Source organism: Ornithodoros turicata, chromosome 7 (genome assembly GCF_037126465.1).
Source record: "Ornithodoros turicata isolate Travis chromosome 7, ASM3712646v1, whole genome shotgun sequence".
Taxonomy (NCBI): Eukaryota; Metazoa; Arthropoda; class Arachnida; order Ixodida; family Argasidae; genus Ornithodoros; species Ornithodoros turicata.
The window spans coordinates 11848185-11865984 of NC_088207.1; the positions used below are offsets into that span (position 1 = coordinate 11848185).

General features: G+C 45.3%; 35 non-coding genes across 35 annotated transcripts; all 35 read left to right on the top strand.

The window, feature by feature from the left end:
- Window positions 1–967: 967 nt before the first annotated feature.
- Window positions 968–1051, top strand: Trnal-uaa (transfer RNA leucine (anticodon UAA)). The gene has a single exon. It is a non-coding gene; the product is annotated as a tRNA-Leu (tRNA).
- A 184-nt stretch (window positions 1052–1235) lies between these two features.
- On the top strand, window positions 1236–1319 carry Trnal-uaa (transfer RNA leucine (anticodon UAA)). The gene has a single exon. It is a non-coding gene; the product is annotated as a tRNA-Leu (tRNA).
- Window positions 1320–4731: 3412 nt separating this feature from the next.
- Trnal-uaa (transfer RNA leucine (anticodon UAA)) lies at window positions 4732–4815 on the top strand. Its single transcript has one exon. It is a non-coding gene; the product is annotated as a tRNA-Leu (tRNA).
- A 451-nt stretch (window positions 4816–5266) lies between these two features.
- Trnal-uaa (transfer RNA leucine (anticodon UAA)) lies at window positions 5267–5350 on the top strand. Its single transcript has one exon. It is a non-coding gene; the product is annotated as a tRNA-Leu (tRNA).
- A 184-nt stretch (window positions 5351–5534) lies between these two features.
- Window positions 5535–5618, top strand: Trnal-uaa (transfer RNA leucine (anticodon UAA)). The gene has a single exon. It is a non-coding gene; the product is annotated as a tRNA-Leu (tRNA).
- Window positions 5619–5801: 183 nt separating this feature from the next.
- On the top strand, window positions 5802–5885 carry Trnal-uaa (transfer RNA leucine (anticodon UAA)). Its single transcript has one exon. It is a non-coding gene; the product is annotated as a tRNA-Leu (tRNA).
- A 184-nt stretch (window positions 5886–6069) lies between these two features.
- Trnal-uaa (transfer RNA leucine (anticodon UAA)) lies at window positions 6070–6153 on the top strand. Its single transcript has one exon. It is a non-coding gene; the product is annotated as a tRNA-Leu (tRNA).
- Window positions 6154–6338: 185 nt separating this feature from the next.
- On the top strand, window positions 6339–6422 carry Trnal-uaa (transfer RNA leucine (anticodon UAA)). The gene has a single exon. It is a non-coding gene; the product is annotated as a tRNA-Leu (tRNA).
- A 4161-nt stretch (window positions 6423–10583) lies between these two features.
- Window positions 10584–10667, top strand: Trnal-uaa (transfer RNA leucine (anticodon UAA)). The gene has a single exon. It is a non-coding gene; the product is annotated as a tRNA-Leu (tRNA).
- Window positions 10668–10852: 185 nt separating this feature from the next.
- Trnal-uaa (transfer RNA leucine (anticodon UAA)) lies at window positions 10853–10936 on the top strand. Its single transcript has one exon. It is a non-coding gene; the product is annotated as a tRNA-Leu (tRNA).
- A 184-nt stretch (window positions 10937–11120) lies between these two features.
- On the top strand, window positions 11121–11204 carry Trnal-uaa (transfer RNA leucine (anticodon UAA)). Its single transcript has one exon. It is a non-coding gene; the product is annotated as a tRNA-Leu (tRNA).
- A 184-nt stretch (window positions 11205–11388) lies between these two features.
- Trnal-uaa (transfer RNA leucine (anticodon UAA)) lies at window positions 11389–11472 on the top strand. The gene has a single exon. It is a non-coding gene; the product is annotated as a tRNA-Leu (tRNA).
- Window positions 11473–11657: 185 nt separating this feature from the next.
- On the top strand, window positions 11658–11741 carry Trnal-uaa (transfer RNA leucine (anticodon UAA)). Its single transcript has one exon. It is a non-coding gene; the product is annotated as a tRNA-Leu (tRNA).
- A 184-nt stretch (window positions 11742–11925) lies between these two features.
- Trnal-uaa (transfer RNA leucine (anticodon UAA)) lies at window positions 11926–12009 on the top strand. Its single transcript has one exon. It is a non-coding gene; the product is annotated as a tRNA-Leu (tRNA).
- Window positions 12010–12193: 184 nt separating this feature from the next.
- On the top strand, window positions 12194–12277 carry Trnal-uaa (transfer RNA leucine (anticodon UAA)). Its single transcript has one exon. It is a non-coding gene; the product is annotated as a tRNA-Leu (tRNA).
- Window positions 12278–12461: 184 nt separating this feature from the next.
- On the top strand, window positions 12462–12545 carry Trnal-uaa (transfer RNA leucine (anticodon UAA)). Its single transcript has one exon. It is a non-coding gene; the product is annotated as a tRNA-Leu (tRNA).
- A 184-nt stretch (window positions 12546–12729) lies between these two features.
- On the top strand, window positions 12730–12813 carry Trnal-uaa (transfer RNA leucine (anticodon UAA)). The gene has a single exon. It is a non-coding gene; the product is annotated as a tRNA-Leu (tRNA).
- A 185-nt stretch (window positions 12814–12998) lies between these two features.
- Window positions 12999–13082, top strand: Trnal-uaa (transfer RNA leucine (anticodon UAA)). Its single transcript has one exon. It is a non-coding gene; the product is annotated as a tRNA-Leu (tRNA).
- A 184-nt stretch (window positions 13083–13266) lies between these two features.
- Trnal-uaa (transfer RNA leucine (anticodon UAA)) lies at window positions 13267–13350 on the top strand. The gene has a single exon. It is a non-coding gene; the product is annotated as a tRNA-Leu (tRNA).
- Window positions 13351–13534: 184 nt separating this feature from the next.
- Window positions 13535–13618, top strand: Trnal-uaa (transfer RNA leucine (anticodon UAA)). Its single transcript has one exon. It is a non-coding gene; the product is annotated as a tRNA-Leu (tRNA).
- A 185-nt stretch (window positions 13619–13803) lies between these two features.
- Trnal-uaa (transfer RNA leucine (anticodon UAA)) lies at window positions 13804–13887 on the top strand. The gene has a single exon. It is a non-coding gene; the product is annotated as a tRNA-Leu (tRNA).
- A 184-nt stretch (window positions 13888–14071) lies between these two features.
- On the top strand, window positions 14072–14155 carry Trnal-uaa (transfer RNA leucine (anticodon UAA)). Its single transcript has one exon. It is a non-coding gene; the product is annotated as a tRNA-Leu (tRNA).
- A 184-nt stretch (window positions 14156–14339) lies between these two features.
- Trnal-uaa (transfer RNA leucine (anticodon UAA)) lies at window positions 14340–14423 on the top strand. Its single transcript has one exon. It is a non-coding gene; the product is annotated as a tRNA-Leu (tRNA).
- A 184-nt stretch (window positions 14424–14607) lies between these two features.
- Trnal-uaa (transfer RNA leucine (anticodon UAA)) lies at window positions 14608–14691 on the top strand. Its single transcript has one exon. It is a non-coding gene; the product is annotated as a tRNA-Leu (tRNA).
- A 184-nt stretch (window positions 14692–14875) lies between these two features.
- On the top strand, window positions 14876–14959 carry Trnal-uaa (transfer RNA leucine (anticodon UAA)). The gene has a single exon. It is a non-coding gene; the product is annotated as a tRNA-Leu (tRNA).
- A 184-nt stretch (window positions 14960–15143) lies between these two features.
- Trnal-uaa (transfer RNA leucine (anticodon UAA)) lies at window positions 15144–15227 on the top strand. Its single transcript has one exon. It is a non-coding gene; the product is annotated as a tRNA-Leu (tRNA).
- A 184-nt stretch (window positions 15228–15411) lies between these two features.
- Trnal-uaa (transfer RNA leucine (anticodon UAA)) lies at window positions 15412–15495 on the top strand. The gene has a single exon. It is a non-coding gene; the product is annotated as a tRNA-Leu (tRNA).
- A 184-nt stretch (window positions 15496–15679) lies between these two features.
- Window positions 15680–15763, top strand: Trnal-uaa (transfer RNA leucine (anticodon UAA)). The gene has a single exon. It is a non-coding gene; the product is annotated as a tRNA-Leu (tRNA).
- A 184-nt stretch (window positions 15764–15947) lies between these two features.
- On the top strand, window positions 15948–16031 carry Trnal-uaa (transfer RNA leucine (anticodon UAA)). Its single transcript has one exon. It is a non-coding gene; the product is annotated as a tRNA-Leu (tRNA).
- Window positions 16032–16215: 184 nt separating this feature from the next.
- Window positions 16216–16299, top strand: Trnal-uaa (transfer RNA leucine (anticodon UAA)). The gene has a single exon. It is a non-coding gene; the product is annotated as a tRNA-Leu (tRNA).
- A 184-nt stretch (window positions 16300–16483) lies between these two features.
- Trnal-uaa (transfer RNA leucine (anticodon UAA)) lies at window positions 16484–16567 on the top strand. The gene has a single exon. It is a non-coding gene; the product is annotated as a tRNA-Leu (tRNA).
- A 184-nt stretch (window positions 16568–16751) lies between these two features.
- Window positions 16752–16835, top strand: Trnal-uaa (transfer RNA leucine (anticodon UAA)). The gene has a single exon. It is a non-coding gene; the product is annotated as a tRNA-Leu (tRNA).
- A 184-nt stretch (window positions 16836–17019) lies between these two features.
- On the top strand, window positions 17020–17103 carry Trnal-uaa (transfer RNA leucine (anticodon UAA)). The gene has a single exon. It is a non-coding gene; the product is annotated as a tRNA-Leu (tRNA).
- Window positions 17104–17287: 184 nt separating this feature from the next.
- Window positions 17288–17371, top strand: Trnal-uaa (transfer RNA leucine (anticodon UAA)). Its single transcript has one exon. It is a non-coding gene; the product is annotated as a tRNA-Leu (tRNA).
- Window positions 17372–17555: 184 nt separating this feature from the next.
- Window positions 17556–17639, top strand: Trnal-uaa (transfer RNA leucine (anticodon UAA)). The gene has a single exon. It is a non-coding gene; the product is annotated as a tRNA-Leu (tRNA).
- Window positions 17640–17800: the final 161 nt, after the last annotated feature.

Here is a 17800-nt window from a genome sequence, read left to right on the forward strand (position 1 = left end):
GTCGGGAAAATATCTCCAAAAGTGTCAAAGATGGCGGCCTCGGACTGCATCATTTATTTGTTAAGCAAATCGTACTACGACTATTCTTTTTTCGTAATGCGAGCCATCCTGTTTTAAGAACTAGGATACAATGCATAGCTGGTGAATATCTGCCAGGTGTAGCTGTGTCGGTGATAAAACTAAGGCCTAAACTTCGCGGCTTTTACAAGGAGATTGTTGAATGTGTGAATTTTCTACTCTGTAGATTTTCTGTTGAATATGTTTTTGAGGTCGGAAGGAAGAGACTGACAAATGATCTCATAGATTCGCTGTTCCCAACGCCCAGCTATCGTAGTGCTCCACAGATAACGCACGGCACTGATATATTGTGTCGCGTTAAGGAAATGACAATCAGGTCGAAAATCAAGACATTTTTCTTTCGACTCCATACGGGTACGCTTCCAGTGAAAACGTGGCTGGCCTCAAAAGGTATATTCGTGCCATGGACTGTTAATTGCCGTTTCTGTAAGGTACCGGAAACCATTGACCACGTCTTCCTGGATTGCACAGAAGCAACCTTTTTCTGGGATGATGTACAAAGAAAGCTGAAGAAAAACCTGTACTTATATTCTCACACAATCCGGTTTTTACCCTTGGCTGGAAAAACAGGTGCACGTTACGATATGGTCGTTCTAATTGGACTTCATGCGTTGTGGAAGCTTAAAGTTCGGGACAGGAATGAGGAATCCCTACAGCCTCCGTTTGTGTATTTCAGGCAGGAACTGGTAGAAACTTTCAAAGTAGCCCAATACAGGGACGATGTGCCTGAATGGTTTCCGAATATCATTAGAGATGTGTGTGATGAACTATGTCTACCTTGGATGTAGCATGACGAGTGCACAAGATATTTTAACATTAATATTGTGTTGTGACGTGTACAAGCGTACGCGGTTTGTGGAATAAAAGCTTTTAAAAAGGAAAAAAAAAAGTCAGGATGGCCGAGTGGTCTAAGGCGCCAGATTTAAGCTCTGCTCCTTGTAAGAGGGCGTGGGTTCGAACCCCACTTCTGACATAAATGTTGACGTCATCCAGGTAGTCTTTTGGAGGGATGCATCCTGTTGTGCTTTCCCATAGTAATGCACTGTGACAAGAATAAACGGGAAAATGAAGGAACAGTATTGCATCAGGCAAAGTTGTCTTCAATACACACGTTCATGGTTCAAACAGCATAAAACTCATAGAAGCACGTCAACCGTGTCAGGATGGTCGAGTGGTCTAAGGCGCCAGATTTAAGCTCTGGTCCTCGTTAGAGGGCGTGGGTTCGAAACACACTTCTGACATAAATGTTGTGGAAACATTTATGGAACATGTGGAATGGGGACCATTTTCGTCGGGAATGCCCGCGACAAAGACCGAACACCCGTAATGTGCCATCGGGAAACGGTCGCAGCCGGCGTCCATGAATGCTCGCTCAACGACGTCGGCAAGTTGTGAAAAAAGCGAGCAGACGGTTACTATCCGTGGCCTTGATCAGTCAAAAACTAGCTTTGCAAGCGGTAAGATAACGCAAAGAGATGCTTTGGCTCCTCTTGCTTTTTCTGTCCGAGATTTCATCGAGGATAAGGAACCAAACATCGCCGTTCGAATTTTGGGTAAAGATTACATCGCCCTTATCGACACGGGAGCTACGCTTTCCCTTATCGGGGATAGTGTTTACGAGCATTGCGTATCACGGCATGTGGAATTGCAATCCACAGATGTCACTCTACGTCTTGCTTCCAATGACGCCGTTCCAGCACAGGCAGCAGTTGTGCTCTGGTTACGTTTGGATGGGAGACGACGAAAGCAGCGCTTCGTGCACCTTCCTGGCCTGGCAGTTCCTGTTATCCTGGGCAGAGACTTCATCATCCGGCAGAAGTTGGTGCTGGACCTGCCCAATGGAGGATACGTGTACCACGGCTCGTCGGGATTTTTCCGCTTCGCCGCAGCACGGGAACACTGCACAGCACAGCAAGCTGTGGCAGCGACCGTTGAAACGTCTGGGCTGCCGACTGTCTTGGGGTCATTCCATGGTCCTGAGGAGCAACGCCGTCAGCTTGAACAAGTACTGCGGCAGTTTGACGGAATCTTTACCGAAAAACCGGGTAAGTCGTCTGTGTTACAGCATAGCATAGACACCGGTAACGCTAGGCCTTGGCGTTGTAATCCGAGACCATTGAGTGTGCATAAGCGTGCTTTGTTAGACGCTGCTCTTGACGAAATGCTCCAAACCGGTGCAGTTCAAAGGTCTCAGAGCCCTTGGGCATTTCCTGTGGTTCTGGCTCCGAAACGTGATGGTACGGCTAGGTTATGCGTCGACTACCGTCGACTTAACGCAGTAACTGTAAGGGATTCCTACCCCTTCCCGTCCATTGAGTCAATCTTGTATTCCCTGGGCAATGCAACTGTGTTTTCAACGCTTGATTGTAGTAGAGGATTTTTGCAAATCCAAGTTGCCCCGGAGGATGTCCCAAAAACAGCCTTTACGTGTCATAGAGGTTTGTTTGAATTTGTACGAATGCCTTTCGGACTGTCTAATTCACCCGCCAGTTTCCAGCGGTTGATGGATACAGTGTTGGGAGATGCGAAGTACAATTTCGCAATGGCCTACATGGATGATGTCGTAGTGTTTTCCAGAAATTTTCAGGAACACTTGGAACACCTATCAATCGTCCTTGCAAGGATGAACGAAGCGGGCATTACGATCAACCCCCGCAAGGTGCAGCTGGCATCGTCTAGGATCAGCCTTCTCGGCTTTGTGGTGGACGGAGGGACCATCCGTCCTAACGACGACAAGCTAAAGGCGATCACGGACTTTCCGGTTCCCGGTAACGTCAAAGCCTTGCAGCGCTTCCTAGGTATGGTTGGTTTTTACAGACAATTCATTCCTAATTGTGCCGAGCTAGCGCAGCCGCTTAACCAGTTGTTGCGCAAGGACACGCGCTGGAATTGGGGAGAAGAGCAGGAACGATCATTTCGAGCTCTATCACAAGCAATCGCTGATACGGCTAGGCTTTATCTGCCCGACCTCAACAAACCATTTGTTGTGCAAACAGATGCAAGCGATTATGGTGTTGGCGCAGTTCTCTTGCAGGAGCATGACGCTATTCTTTGTCCAGTGGCTTTTGCAAGTCGCACGCTGAATCCGACAGAACGGAACTACTCCGTGACGGAAAAGGAGTGCTTGGCGATCATCTTCGCTTTCAGGAAGTTCGACCTGTACCTGGACGGCAGTACCTTCACTGTCCAGACTGACCACCAGGCACTTTCTTGGCTGCAGCGGCTCCATAACCCGTCTGGACGACTTGCCAGGTGGGCCCTCATGCTACAAAGCTACTCCTTCAACGTGGAGTACAGGCGGGGCTCAACGAACGTGGTAGCAGACGCACTGTCCCGCGCGCCTCTACCGGAGGGGGAAGAGGAAGGCACCGAGGCGCCTTCTCAACTTCTGGCAGCAGCACAGGTGGCACGAGACGTATCTTCGTCTTGGGGCACGGTCGTGAGCAGAGAGCAGCTCCTAGACGCTCAGAGAGCGGACGGCTTTTGTCAGCGGGTGTCGCAGTGGATAGCTGAGCAAGACTCGGCGGACACCGGAACGACTGACGGACGGCACGACTCCTATCTGCTGGGCGAGGATGGCATCCTGTTCAGATACATACCCCAGGCGGATGACGATGACGGCTCATCCCCATTCAGAGTCGTGGTGCCACGGAAGTTGCGTAAGTCTTTCATACGATACTTCCATGACTCGGCCTTGGCAGGTCACAGCAGCGGCAGGAAAACTTATCACAAGTTGTGTCGTGTTGCGACATGGCCAGGAATGAGACAGGATGTAACAAAGTATGTTCGTACTTGTCCCGTATGCCAGAGAGCGAAACCTCGTGGTGGTTTACCCCCTGGGCGCTTACAGCCTGTTCAGAGCAATAGACCCTGGCAGATAGTCGCTTGTGATGTGATGGGACCATTTCCCCGTAGTCCTAGAGGTAACCAGTATTTGTTCGTGGTTACTGATCATTTCACGAAATGGGTTGAGCTGTTTCCTCTCAGGACACTGACTTCCCAGAGAGTGTGGGAAAAGTTACTCGACACCTTTTGCCGGTTCGGGTTTCCCGCACAGCTGATCACCGACAACGCAGCCTACTTTACAAGTAAGGTGTTCTCAGATTCTTGCGCTGTCTTAGGCATTCAGCATAAGAAGACTTCCCCGTATCACCCTCAGGCTAACATTACCGAACGTGTTAATCGGAACCTGAAAATGATGTTGGTTGCTTTTACTAGCCAGCACCACCGTGATTGGGATCTTCGCCTGGCTGAACTGGCGTTCGCTACACGGACGACGATCAACAGGTCTACAGGATTCACCCCGGCGTTCCTGAACTTGGGACGAGAGGCTCTTTTTGGTTTGGATTGCGAAGAGAGACAATAAATCTGGTATGTGGTCTGTTTGAATCTGCTTGTGTGCTGCTTGTTCTTTTGCGCGCGGAACGGACGGGTTGACGCCCCGAGGTTGTGGGAACATAGGTTTCCACAATGTAGACGTCATCTAGGTAGAAATTTCGGAGGGATGCATCCGGCTGTGCTTTCCCCATAATAATGCACTGTGATAAGAATAAACGGGAAAATGAAGGAACAATATGGCATCAGGTAAAGTTGTTTTCAATACACACGTTCATGTTTGAATTAGCATCAAACTCATGGAAGTACGTCAACCGTGTCAGGATGGCCGAGTGGTCTAAGGCGCCGGATTTAAGCTCTGGTCCCCGTAAGAGGGCGTGGGTTCGAAGCCCACTTCTGACATAAATGTAGACGTCATCTAGGTAGCGCTTTGGAGGGATGCATCTGGTTGTGCTTTCCCATAGTAATGCACTGTGATAAGAATAAACGGGAAAATGAAGGAGCAGTATTGCATCAGGTAACTTTGTTTTCAATACACACGTTCATGGTTCAAACAGCATAAAACTCATAGAAGCACATCAACCGTGTCAGGATGGCCGAGTGGTCCAAGGCGCCACAATTAGGCTCTGGTCCTCGTGAGAGGGCGTGGGTTCGAACCCTCTTCTGACATAAACGTAGACGTTATCTAGGTAGAATTTTGGAGGGATGCATCCGGTTGTGCTTTCCCATAGTAATGCACTGTGATAAGAATAAACGGGAAAATGAAAGAACAATTTTGCATCAGGTAAAGTTGTTTTCAATACACACGTTCATGGTTCAAACAGCATAAAACTCATGGAAGCATATCAACTGTGTCAGGATGGCCGAGTGGTCTAAGGCGCCAGATTTAAGCTCTGGTCCTCGTAAGAGGGCGTGGGTTCAAACCCCACTTCTGACATAAATGTTGACGTCATCCAGGTAGTCTTTTGGAGGGATGCATCCGATTGTGCTTTCCCATAGTAATGCACTGTGATAAGAATAAACGGGAAAATGAAGGAACAGTATTGCATCAGGTAAAGTTGTTTTCAATACACACGTTCATGTTTCAAACAGCATAAAACTCATGGAAGTACATTAACCGCGTCAGGATGGCCGAGTGGTCTAAGGCGCAAGATTTAAGCTCTGGTCCTCGTAAAAGGGCGTGGGTTCGAACCCCACTTCTGACATAAATGTAGGCGTCATCTAGGTAGGATTTTGGAGGGCTGCATCCGGTTGTGCTTTCCCATAGTAATGCACTGTGATCAGAATAAATGGGAAAATGAAGGAAAAAATTTGCATCAGGTAACGTTGTTTAAATACACACGTTCATGGTTCAAACAGCATAAAACTCATGGAAGTACATCAACCGTGTCAGGATGGCCGAGTGGTCTAATGCGCCAGATTTAAGCTCTGGTCCTCGTAAGAGGGCGTGGGTTCGAACCCCTCTTCTGACATAAATGTAGACGTCATCTAGGTAGAATTTTGGAGGGATGCATCCGGTTGTGCTTTCCCATAGTAATGCACTGTGATAAGAATAAACGGGAAAATGAAGGAACAATATTGCATCAGGTAAAGTTGTTTTCAATACACACGTTCATGGTTCAAACAGCATAAAACTCATGGAAGCACATAAACCGTGTCAGGATGGCCGAGTGGTCAAAGGCGATAGATTTAAGCTCTGGTCCTCGTAAGAGGGCGTAGGTCCGAACCCCACTTCTGACATAAATGTAGACGTCATCTAGGTAGCATTTTGGAGGGATGCATCCGGCTGTGCTTTCCCCATAGTAATGCACTGTGATAAGAATAAACGTTAAAATGAAGGAACAATACTGCATCAGGTAAAGTTGTTTTCAATACACACGTTCATGGTTCAAACAGCATAAAACTCATGGAAGTACATCAACCGTGTCAGGATGGCCGAGTGGTCTAAGGCGCCAGATTTAAGCTCTGGTCCTCGTAAGAGGGCGTGGGTTCGAACCCCACTTCTGACATAAATGTAGACGTCATCTAGGTAGAGTTTTGGAGGGATGCATCCGGTTGTGCTTTCCCATAGTAGTGCACTGTGATAAGAATAAACGGGAAAATGAAGGAACAATATTGCATCAGGTAAAGTTGTTTTCAATACACACGTTCATGTTTCAAACAGCATAAAACTCATGGAAGTACATTAACCGCGTCAGGATGGCCGAGTGGTAACAAACGAATGTCAAATGGAAAAACGCATGAAAGGAAATTCTGGCTATAGCACCAAGCCACAGCTTACAGAACCCGGAGCGTCGATGCTGGAAGATATGGATTTTCTTAATAATTAACTCAAGACGAATGGCCTCCCTTCCGTTGGGCGCTTCTGAATTCGAACGAGACGGAGTGATCAGGCATCAGGACGTTACCCAATATCTAAATGACTAGTATTGTCATAGGCACATTAAACGCAAGGGGGCTAAATTCAAGAAAAAAACAATACCAATTGCGAAGGTATTTGGAGCACCATACGTATATTGACATCCTCGGTATACAAGAAACTAAAATCAGCAACGAAGAAGAAACTGCTAGGTTAGTGCATAATCTTTTCGAGAAAAGCTATGACGTCGTAGTGAGCCATGCTGTGGGGCATTCAGCTGGGTGCCTGATCCTATTAAGAAAGTCCGACAGAATCGTGCCAATCTTTCATGGAGTGGACAATGAGGGAAGGTTAGCGTACCTTGATGTATTGATCGACAACGTGGAAATTTGGAGAGTTGTTTGCGTGTATTCCCCAAATGACGAAAATGAAAGAAAAGAGTTCTTCAGCAGCCTCGGTAACCTCTTCAATAGTTCAAATGCATACATCTTGCTGGGCGACTTCAACTGCACCCTTAGGCAGCGGGACAGATCGACAGGGAAAACGACACGGGATTCAAGTCGAGCGGTACTGGAAGGTGTTATCAGAAACTTTGATTTAGAAGATGCCGCTGACAGCTGTCCAAGAGGTTTTCATGTATATACTCATTTCCAAGGAAACTCACACGCTCGACTAGACCGCATATATATATCCGAGTCCCATAGTCGAACGGTCACGGAATACAGCGTAAAGGCAGCTTACTTCAGTGATCATTGCCTGGTGACAGCAACCATTGGGGAAAAGAAGAAAGAAAAAGACAAAAGAAACAAATGGCAAAAGTGGAAGCTGAATGTAAAGATACTAGAGGATGAATCATTCCTCGATATAGTCAAGCAAGAAATTGTAGAAGTTGCAATAAGCAGCGAAGAATGGGCAGTGGCATGGGAGAAGTTCAAGATGAAGATACGTGCAACAGCCATAGAAAAAAGCAGCATAAGGAATTTCTTACAAAAGCAAAAGGAGAATGACTTAAACAAACAACTCGGTGAAGTGCTCGAACTAGAATCAAGGGCTCCAGGAAACTGGAACGAAGTTTTAGAAGCGACTAAGATGGAACTAAATATCATAAATGAGGAAAGGTATAACGGTGCAAAGATAAGATCGCGCGCAAAGAACTTTCTTCCCGATGAGCCACCAGGAAAGAATTTTTGTTGGAAAGAACGGAAGCGAGGAAGAGCAAAGCAGATCGACAAGCTAGACCACAAAGGGAAAATAATCTCGACAGATAAAGAAATGCTAGGTGCTTTCGAAGCGTACTACAAAGAACTGATAGGAAGCGGACAGAAATCTTCGAGAAACAATCCTCAGGAAGCAATAACTTTTCGAAGATTATCAGACAAGAGCAGGGAGCATCTTGATGGGCCTATCACCTTGGGCGAAATTCGGGAGGCTATTGAAACTTTGCCAAGAAACCGAACACCCGGACCCGACGGCATCAGCGCGGAATTTTATCCAACATTTAAAGACTTCCTATCAGTAATATTGTTGAACATATATAGAGAAGCTGAACAGAAGCAAGAATTCCCACCATCATTCAAACGGACACACACCGTGCTCATCCCAAAGGAAATAGAAGAAGGAAAAGTACCACAAGTGAAGGACTTCAGACCAATAACGCTCTGTAACGTAGACTACAAAATATACGCAAAAGTTTTAGCTGGCCGGTTACAGAAGGTTATTACAGAAATTGTCGGGGAACACCAGACTTGTGCCATCAAAGGAAGAAGTATTCAAACGAACATACATGTAATGAGAACTGTGTTGGATTTATGTCAGTTAGAAGGGGAGCAAGTAGCAGTGCTACTAGCAGACCTGGCCAAAGCCTTCGATAGAGTGGACCACGAATTCCTATACGGGGTAATGACCATGAATGGAATTGGACAGACGTTTCTTCAAAGAGTACAGCTGTGTTACAAGAATGTCCAGACCGTGGTGTTATTCAACAATCAGTGTACGAGTGCAATACCGTTAAAGTCATCCGTTAGGCAGGGGTGCCCATTGTCACCACTTCTATTTAATGTATATGTGGAATACTTGTGTCAGAGCGTCATTCAGAGGAAGAGCATCACAGGATTCGAGGTGTTTGGGACGGAGGTGAAAGTTTTAGCATACGCGGACGATATAGCATTTTTTGCAAAGGACAAAAACTGTGTGAAGTGTGTGTTGAAGTGTGTGGAGGAGTTTTGTGAATTATCAGGGGCCAAACTAAACAAGGCTAAGTCTGTAGGGATCTGGGCGGGCCAGTGGGGGTCCACGCCAGATCATTTTGAAGGAATTAGATGGCAGACAGCGCCGACAGTTTACCTTGGAGTTCCCTTGGACAAGACTCGGAACACCAGCCCGATGTGGGATGAACAACTGAAGCAGATAGGAAAAACAGTCCACAGCTGGAAACAAAGAAGACTCTCAATTTTCCAGAGGGCCTCCGTGTGCAACATATTCTTTGTCTCAAAACTCCTGTATTTACTCCAGGTGATGCAACTTCCCCGTAGGAATATTCAGAAGTTTCATCGTTTGTTCGCAACATATGTGTGGTTTTCAACGTTTGAAAGTATGCGTCGAGATAACCTATTCCACAGTGTTAAGCGAGGCGGTCTAGGGCTAAGGCATTTGTTCGCGGCCAAACTGGTGATGCGACTGTTTTTCTTCAGAAAGTGCAACCACCCCTTGTTAAAGACAGTACTACACTCAGTGGGAAGTGAAAACTTGGCTAGCATAACTGTTGCGACAGTCAAGCGTGTGTATGCTGTGAGTAAGTTTTATGCAGAGGTTGTAGAATGTATGCAGTTTTTGCTTGTAAGATTTACACGCGAATATGTTTTTAGTGTAGGTAAAAAAAAGCTGTACCATGACTTGATAGACATTCTCTTCCCTGTTCCTATATATAGAATTGTACCACCGAACTTGGAAGGACAGGACATATTGTGCCGAATCCGAGCCATGCCTGTAAGACCTCAAATCAAAAGTTTTTTCTTTAAAGTGCATACGCTGACACTCCCTGTGAAATCATGGTTGGATAAAAAAGGATTTTTCGTGCCCTGGACGACGAACTGCAGATTCTGCAACACCCAAGAGACAGTTGAGCACCTGTTTCTTGATTGTACTGAGGCACTCTTCTTTTGGGATGAACTCAGTACGAAACTGGGAAGATATGTAAGATTAGATCCATACACTATGAGGTTTTTGCCTTTTGACCAGACCGAAGAAATCAGGGATGACATCTTATGTGTAATCTCAATGTTTTGCATATGGAAGGTCAGGGTATTGGACCGAAACGAAGAGCCACTTAAACCACCGATGTGCTTTTTAAAAGAAGAAATTGATCAAATGTACACAATAGCACGGTACAGGCAATTGATACCTGAGTGGTTACGTGTATATGTAGCAAAATTACTCCCAAGTCGGGAGGCCTTTGGTGAAATGTTACGCGCGTGAAGCTCATGTGATATCACTGTAAATATGCCATAATCATAAATAAATCTGCAAAATCAGGAAAAAAAAAAAAAAAGGATGGCCGAGTGGTCTAAGGCGCAAGATTTAAGCTCTGGTCCTCGTAAGAGGGCGTGGGTTCGAACCCCACTTCTGACATAAATGAAGGCGTCATCTAGGTAGGATTTTGGAGGGCTGCATCCGGTTGTGCTTTACCATAGTAATGCACTGTGATAAGAATAAACGGGAAAATGAAGGAACAATATTGCATCCGGTAAAGTTGTTTTCAATACACACGTTCATGGTTCAAACAGCATAAAACTCATGGAAATACATCAACCGTGTCAGGATGGCCGAGTGGTCTAAGGCGCCTGATTTAAGCTCTGGTCCTCGTAAGAGGGCGTGGGTTCGAACCCCACTTCTGACATAAATGTAGACGTCATCTAGGTAGCATTTTGGAGTGATGCATCCGGCTGTTCTTTCCCCATAGTAATGCACTGTGATAGGAATAAACGTTAAAATGAAGGAACAATACTGCATCAGGTAAAGTTGTTTTCAATACACACGTTCATGGTTCAAACAGCATCAAACTCATGGAAGTACATCAACCGTGTCAGGGTGGCCGAGTGGTCTAAGGCGCCAGATTTAAGCTCTGGTCCTCGTAAGAGGGCGTGGGTTCGAACCCCACTTCTGACATAAATGTAGACGTCATCTGGGTAGAATTTTGGAGGGATGCATCCGGTTGTGCTTTCCCATAGTAATGCACTGTGATAAGAATAAACGGGAAAATGAAGGAACAATATTGCATCAGGTAAAGTTGTTTTCAATACACACGTTCATGGTTCAAACAGCATAAAACTCATGGAAGTACATCAACCGTGTCAGGATGGCCGAGTGGTCTAAGGCGCCAGATATAAGCTCTGGTCCTCGTAAGAGGGCGTGGGTTCGAACCCCACTTCTGACAGATATGTAGACGTCATCTAGGTAGAATTTTGGAGGGATGCATCCGGTTGTGCTTTCCCATAGTAATGCACTGTGATAAGAATAAACTCGAAAATGAAGGAACAATATTGCGTCAGGTGAAGTTGTTTTCAATACACACGTTCATGGTTCAAACAGCATAAAACTCATGGAAGCACATAAACCGTGTCAGGATGGCCGAGTGGTCAAAGGCGATAGATTTAAGCTCTGGTCCTCGTAAGAGGGCGTAGGTGCGAACCCCACTTCTGACATAAATGTAGACGTCATCTAGGTAGCATTTTGGCGGGATGCATCCGGCTGTGCTTTCCCCATAGTAATGCACTGTGATAAGAATAAACGTTAAAATGAAGGAACAATACTGCATCAGGTAAAGTTGTTTTCAATACACACGTTCATGGTTCAAACAGCATAAAACTCATGGAAGTACATCAACCGTGTCAGGATGGCCGAGTGGTCTAAGGCGCCAGATTTAAGCTCTGGTCCTCGTAAGAGGGCGTGGGTTCGAACCCCACTTCTGGCATAAATGTAGACGTCATCTAGGTAGAGTTTTGGAGGGATGCATCCGGTTGTGCTTTCCCATAGTAATGCACTGTGATAAGAATAAACGGGAAAATGAAGGAACAATATTGCATCAGGTAAAGTTGTTTTCAATACACACGTTCATGTTTCAAACAGCATAAAACTCATGGAAGCACATTAACCGCGTCAGGCTGGCCGAGTGGTCTAAGGCGCAAGATTTAAGCTCTGGTCCTCGTAAGAGGGCGTGGGTTCGAATCCCACTTCTGACATAAATGAAGGCGTCATCTAGGTAGGATTTTGGAGGGCTGCATCCGGTTGTGCTTTACCATAGTAATGCACTGTGATAAGAATAAACGGGAAAATGAAGGAACAATATTGCATCCGGTAAAGTTGTTTTCAATACACACGTTCATGGTTCAAACAGCATAAAACTCATGGAAGTACATCAACAGTGTCAGGATGGCCGAGTGGTCTAAGGTGCCAGATTTAAGCTCTGGTCCTCGTAAGAGGGCGTGGGTTCGAACCCCACTTCTGACATAAATGTAGACGTCATCTAGGTAGAATTTTGGAGGGATGCATCCGGTTGTGCTTTCCCATAGTAATGCACTGTGATAAGAATAAACGGGAAAATGAAGGAACAATATTGCATCAGGTAAAGTTGTTTTCAATACACACGTTCATGTTTCAATTAGCATAGAACTCATGGAAGTACATCAACCGTGTCAGGATGGCCGAGTGGTCTAAGGCGCCAGATTTAAGCTCTGGTCCTCGTAAGAGGGCGTGGGTTCGAACCCCGCTTCGGAAATAAATGTAGACGTCATCTAGGTAGAATTTTGGAGGGATGCATCCGGTTGTGCTTTCCCATAGTAATGCACTGTGATAAGAATAAACTCGAAAATGAAGGAACAATATTGCGTCAGGTAAAGTTGTTTTCAATACACACGTTCATGGTTCAAACAGCATAAAACTCATGGAAGCACATAAACCGTGTCAGGATGGCCGAGTGGTCAAAGGCGATAGATTTAAGCTCTGGTCCTCGTAAGAGGGCGTAGGTGCGAACCCCACTTCTGACATAAATGTAGACGTCATATAGGTAGCATTTTGGAGGGATGCATCCGGCTGTGCTTTCCCCATAGTAATGCACTGTGATAAGAATAAACGTTAAAATGAAGGAACAATACTGCATCAGGTAAAGTTGTTTTCAATACACACGTTCATGGTTCAAACAGCATAAAACTCATGGAAGTACATCAACCGTGTGAGGATGGCCGAGTGGTCTAAGGCGCCAGATTTAAGCTCTGGTCCTCGTAAGAGGGCGTGGGTTCGAACCCCACTTCTGACATAAATGTAGACGTCATCTAGGTAGAGTTTTGGAGGGATGCATCCGGTTGTGCTTTCCCATAGTAGTGCACTGTGATAAGAATAAACGGGAAAATGAAGGAACAATATTGCATCAGGTAAAGTTGTTTTCAATACACACGTTCATGTTTCAAACAGCATAAAACTCATGGAAGTACATTAACCGCGTCAGGATGGCCGAGTGGTCTAAGGCGCCAGATTTAAGCTCTGGTCTTCGTAAGAGGGCGTGGGTTCGAACCCCGCTTCGGAAATAAATGTAGACGTCATCTAGGTAGAATTTTGGAGGGATGCATCCGGTTGTGCTTTCCCATAGTAATGCACTGTGATCAGAATAAATGGGAAAATGAAGGAAAAATTGTGCATCAGGTAAAGTTGTTTTCAATACACACGTTCATGGTTCAAACAGCATAAAACTCATGGAAGTACAGCAAACGTGTCAGGATGGCCGAGTGGTCTAAGGCGCCTGATTTAAGCTCTGGTCCTCGTAAGAGGGCGTGGGTTCGAACCCCACTTCTGACATAAATGTAGACGTCATCTAGGTAGCATTTTGGAGTGATGCATCCGGCTGTTCTTTCCCCATAGTAATGCACTGTGATAAGAATAAACGTTAAAATGAAGGAACAATACTGCATCAGGTAAAGTTGTTTTCAAGACACACGTTCATGGTTCAAACAGCATAAAACTCATGGAAGTACATCAACCGTGTCAGGATGGCCGAGTGGTCTAAGGCGCCAGATATAAGCTCTGGTCCTCGTAAGAGGGCGTGGGTTCGAACCCCACTTCTGACAGAAATGTAGACGTCATCTAGGTAGAATTTTGGAGGGATGCATCCGGTTGTGCTTTCCCATAGTAATGCACTGTGATAAGAATAAACGGGAAAATGAAGGAACAATATTGCGTCAGTTAAAGTTGTTTTCAATACACACGTTCATGGTTCAAACAGCATAAAACTCATGGAAGCACATAAACCGTGTCAGGATGGCCGAGTGGTCTAAGGCGATAGATTTAAGCTCTGGTCCTCGTAAGAGGGCGTAGGTGCGAACCCCACTTCTGACAGAAATGTGGACGTCATCTAGGTAGAATTTTGGAGGGATGCATCCGGTTGTGCTTTCCGATAGTAATGCACTGTGATAAGAATAAACGGGAAAATGAAGGAACAATATTGCGTCAGGTAAAGTTGTTTTCAATACACACGTTCATGGTTCAAACAGCATAAAACTCATGGAAGCACATAAACCGTGTCAGGATGGCCGAGTGGTCTAAGGCGATAGATTTAAGCTCTGGTCCTCGTAAGAGGGCGTAGGTGCGAACCCCACTTCTGACATAAATGTAGACGTCATCTAGGTAGAGTTTTGGAGGGATGCATCCGGTTGTGCTTTCCCATAGTAATGCACTGTGATAAGAATAAACGGGAAAATGAAGGAACAATATTGCGTCAGTTAAAGTTGTTTTCAATACACACGTTCATGGTTCAAACAGCATAAAACTCATGGAAGCACATAAACCGTGTCAGGATGGCCGAGTGGTCTAAGGCGATAGATTTAAGCTCTGGTCCTCGTAAGAGGGCGTAGGTGCGAACCCCACTTCTGACAGAAATGTGGACGTCATCTAGGTAGAATTTTGGAGGGATGCATCCGGTTGTGCTTTCCGATAGTAATGCACTGTGATAAGAATAAACGGGAAAATGAAGGAACAATATTGCGTCAGGTAAAGTTGTTTTCAATACACACGTTCATGGTTCAAACAGCATAAAACTCATGGAAGCACATAAACCGTGTCAGGATGGCCGAGTGGTCTAAGGCGATAGATTTAAGCTCTGGTCCTCGTAAGAGGGCGTAGGTGCGAACCCCACTTCTGACAGAAATGTGGACGTCATCTAGGTAGAATTTTGGAGGGATGCATCCGGTTGTGCTTTCCGATAGTAATGCACTGTGATAAGAATAAACGGGAAAATGAAGGAACAATATTGCGTCAGTTAAAGTTGTTTTCAATACACACGTTCATGGTTCAAACAGCATAAAACTCATGGAAGCACATAAACCGTGTCAGGATGGCCGAGTGGTCTAAGGCGATAGATTTAAGCTCTGGTCCTCGTAAGAGGGCGTAGGTGCGAACCCCACTTCTGACATAAATGTAGACGTCATCTAGGTAGAGTTTTGGAGGGATGCATCCGGTTGTGCTTTCCCATAGTAATGCACTGTGATAAGAATAAACGGGAAAATGAAGGAACAATATTGCGTCAGTTAAAGTTGTTTTCAATACACACGTTCATGGTTCAAACAGCATAAAACTCATGGAAGCACATAAACCGTGTCAGGATGGCCGAGTGGTCTAAGGCGATAGATTTAAGCTCTGGTCCTCGTAAGAGGGCGTAGGTGCGAACCCCACTTCTGACAGAAATGTGGACGTCATCTAGGTAGAATTTTGGAGGGATGCATCCGGTTGTGCTTTCCGATAGTAATGCACTGTGATAAGAATAAACGGGAAAATGAAGGAACAATATTGCGTCAGGTAAAGTTGTTTTCAATACACACGTTCATGGTTCAAACAGCATAAAACTCATGGAAGCACATAAACCGTGTCAGGATGGCCGAGTGGTCTAAGGCGATAGATTTAAGCTCTGGTCCTCGTAAGAGGGCGTAGGTGCGAACCCCACTTCTGACAGAAATGTGGACGTCATCTAGGTAGAATTTTGGAGGGATGCATCCGGTTGTGCTTTCCGATAGTAATGCACTGTGATAAGAATAAACGGGAAAATGAAGGAACAATATTGCGTCAGGTAAAGTTGTTTTCAATACACACGTTCATGGTTCAAACAGCATAAAACTCATGGAAGCACATAAACCGTGTCAGGATGGCCGAGTGGTCTAAGGCGATAGATTTAAGCTCTGGTCCTCGTAAGAGGGCGTAGGTGCGAACCCCACTTCTGACAGAAATGTGGACGTCATCTAGGTAGAATTTTGGAGGGATGCATCCGGTTGTGCTTTCCGATAGTAATGCACTGTGATAAGAATAAACGGGAAAATGAAGGAACAATATTGCGTCAGGTAAAGTTGTTTTCAATACACACGTTCATGGTTCAAACAGCATAAAACTCATGGAAGCACATAAACCGTGTCAGGATGGCCGAGTGGTCTAAGGCGATAGATTTAAGCTCTGGTCCTCGTAAGAGGGCGTAGGTGCGAACCCCACTTCTGACATAAATGTAGACGTCATCTAGGTAGAGTTTTGGAGGGATGCATCCGGTTGTGCTTTCCGATAGTAATGCACTGTGATAAGAATAAACGGGAAAATGAAGGAACAATATTGCGTCAGGTAAAGTTGTTTTCAATACACACGTTCATGGTTCAAACAGCATAAAACTCATGGAAGCACATAAACCGTGTCAGGATGGCCGAGTGGTCTAAGGCGATAGATTTAAGCTCTGGTCCTCGTAAGAGGGCGTAGGTGCGAACCCCACTTCTGACATAAATGTAGACGTCATCTAGGTAGAGTTTTGGAGGGATGCATCCGGTTGTGCTTTCCCATAGTAATGCACTGTGATAAGAATAAACGGGAAAATGAAGGAACAATATTGCATCAGGTAAAGTTGTTTTCAATACACACGTTCATGTTTCAAACAGCATAAAACTCATGGAAGTACATTAACCGCGTCAGGATGGCCGAGTGGTCTAAGGCGCAAGATTTAAGCTCTGGTCCTCGTAAAAGGGCGTGGGTTCGAACCCCACTTCTGACATAAATGTAGACGTCATCTAGGTAGAATTTTGGAGGGCTGCATCCGGTTGTGCTTTACCATAGTAATGCACTGTGATAAGAATAAACGGGAAAATGAAGGAACAATATTGCATCCGGTAAAGTTGTTTTCAATACACACGTTCATGGTTCAAACAGCATCAAACTCATGGAAGTACATCAACCGTGTCAGGATGGCCGAGTGGTCTAAGGCGCCAGATTTAAGCTCTGGTCCTCGTAAGAGGGCGTGGGTTCGAACCCCACTTCTGACATAAATGTAGACGTCATCTAGGTAGAATTTTGGAGGGATGCATCCGGTTGTGCTTACCCATAGTAATGCACTGTGATAAGAATAAACGGGAAAATGAAGGAACAATATTGCATCAGGTAAAGTTGTTTTCAATACACACGTTCATGGTTCAAACAGCATAAAACTCATGGAAGTACATCAACCGTGTCAGGATGGCCGAGTGGTCTAAGGCGCCAGATATAAGCTCTGGTCCTCGTAAGAGGGCGTGGGTTCGAACCCCACTTCTGACAGATATGTAGACGTCATCTAGGTAGAATTTTGGAGGGATGCATCCGGTTGTGCTTGCCCATAGTAATGCACTGTGATAAGAATAAACGGGAAAATGAAGGAACAATATTGCGTCAGGTGAAGTTGTTTTCAATACACACGTTCATGGTTCAAACAGCATAAAACTCATGGAAGTACATCAACCGTGTCAGGATGGCCGAGTGGTCTAAGGCGCCAGATTTAAGCTCTGGTCCTCGTAAGAGGGCGTGGGTTCGAACCCCACTTCTGACATAAATGTAGACGTCATCTAGGTAGAGTTTTGGAGGGATGCATCCGGTTGTGCTTTCCCATAGTAATGCACTGTGATAAAAATAAACGGGAAAATGAAGGAACAATATTGCATCAGGTAAAGTTGTTTTCAATACACACGTTCATGTTTCAAACAGCATAAA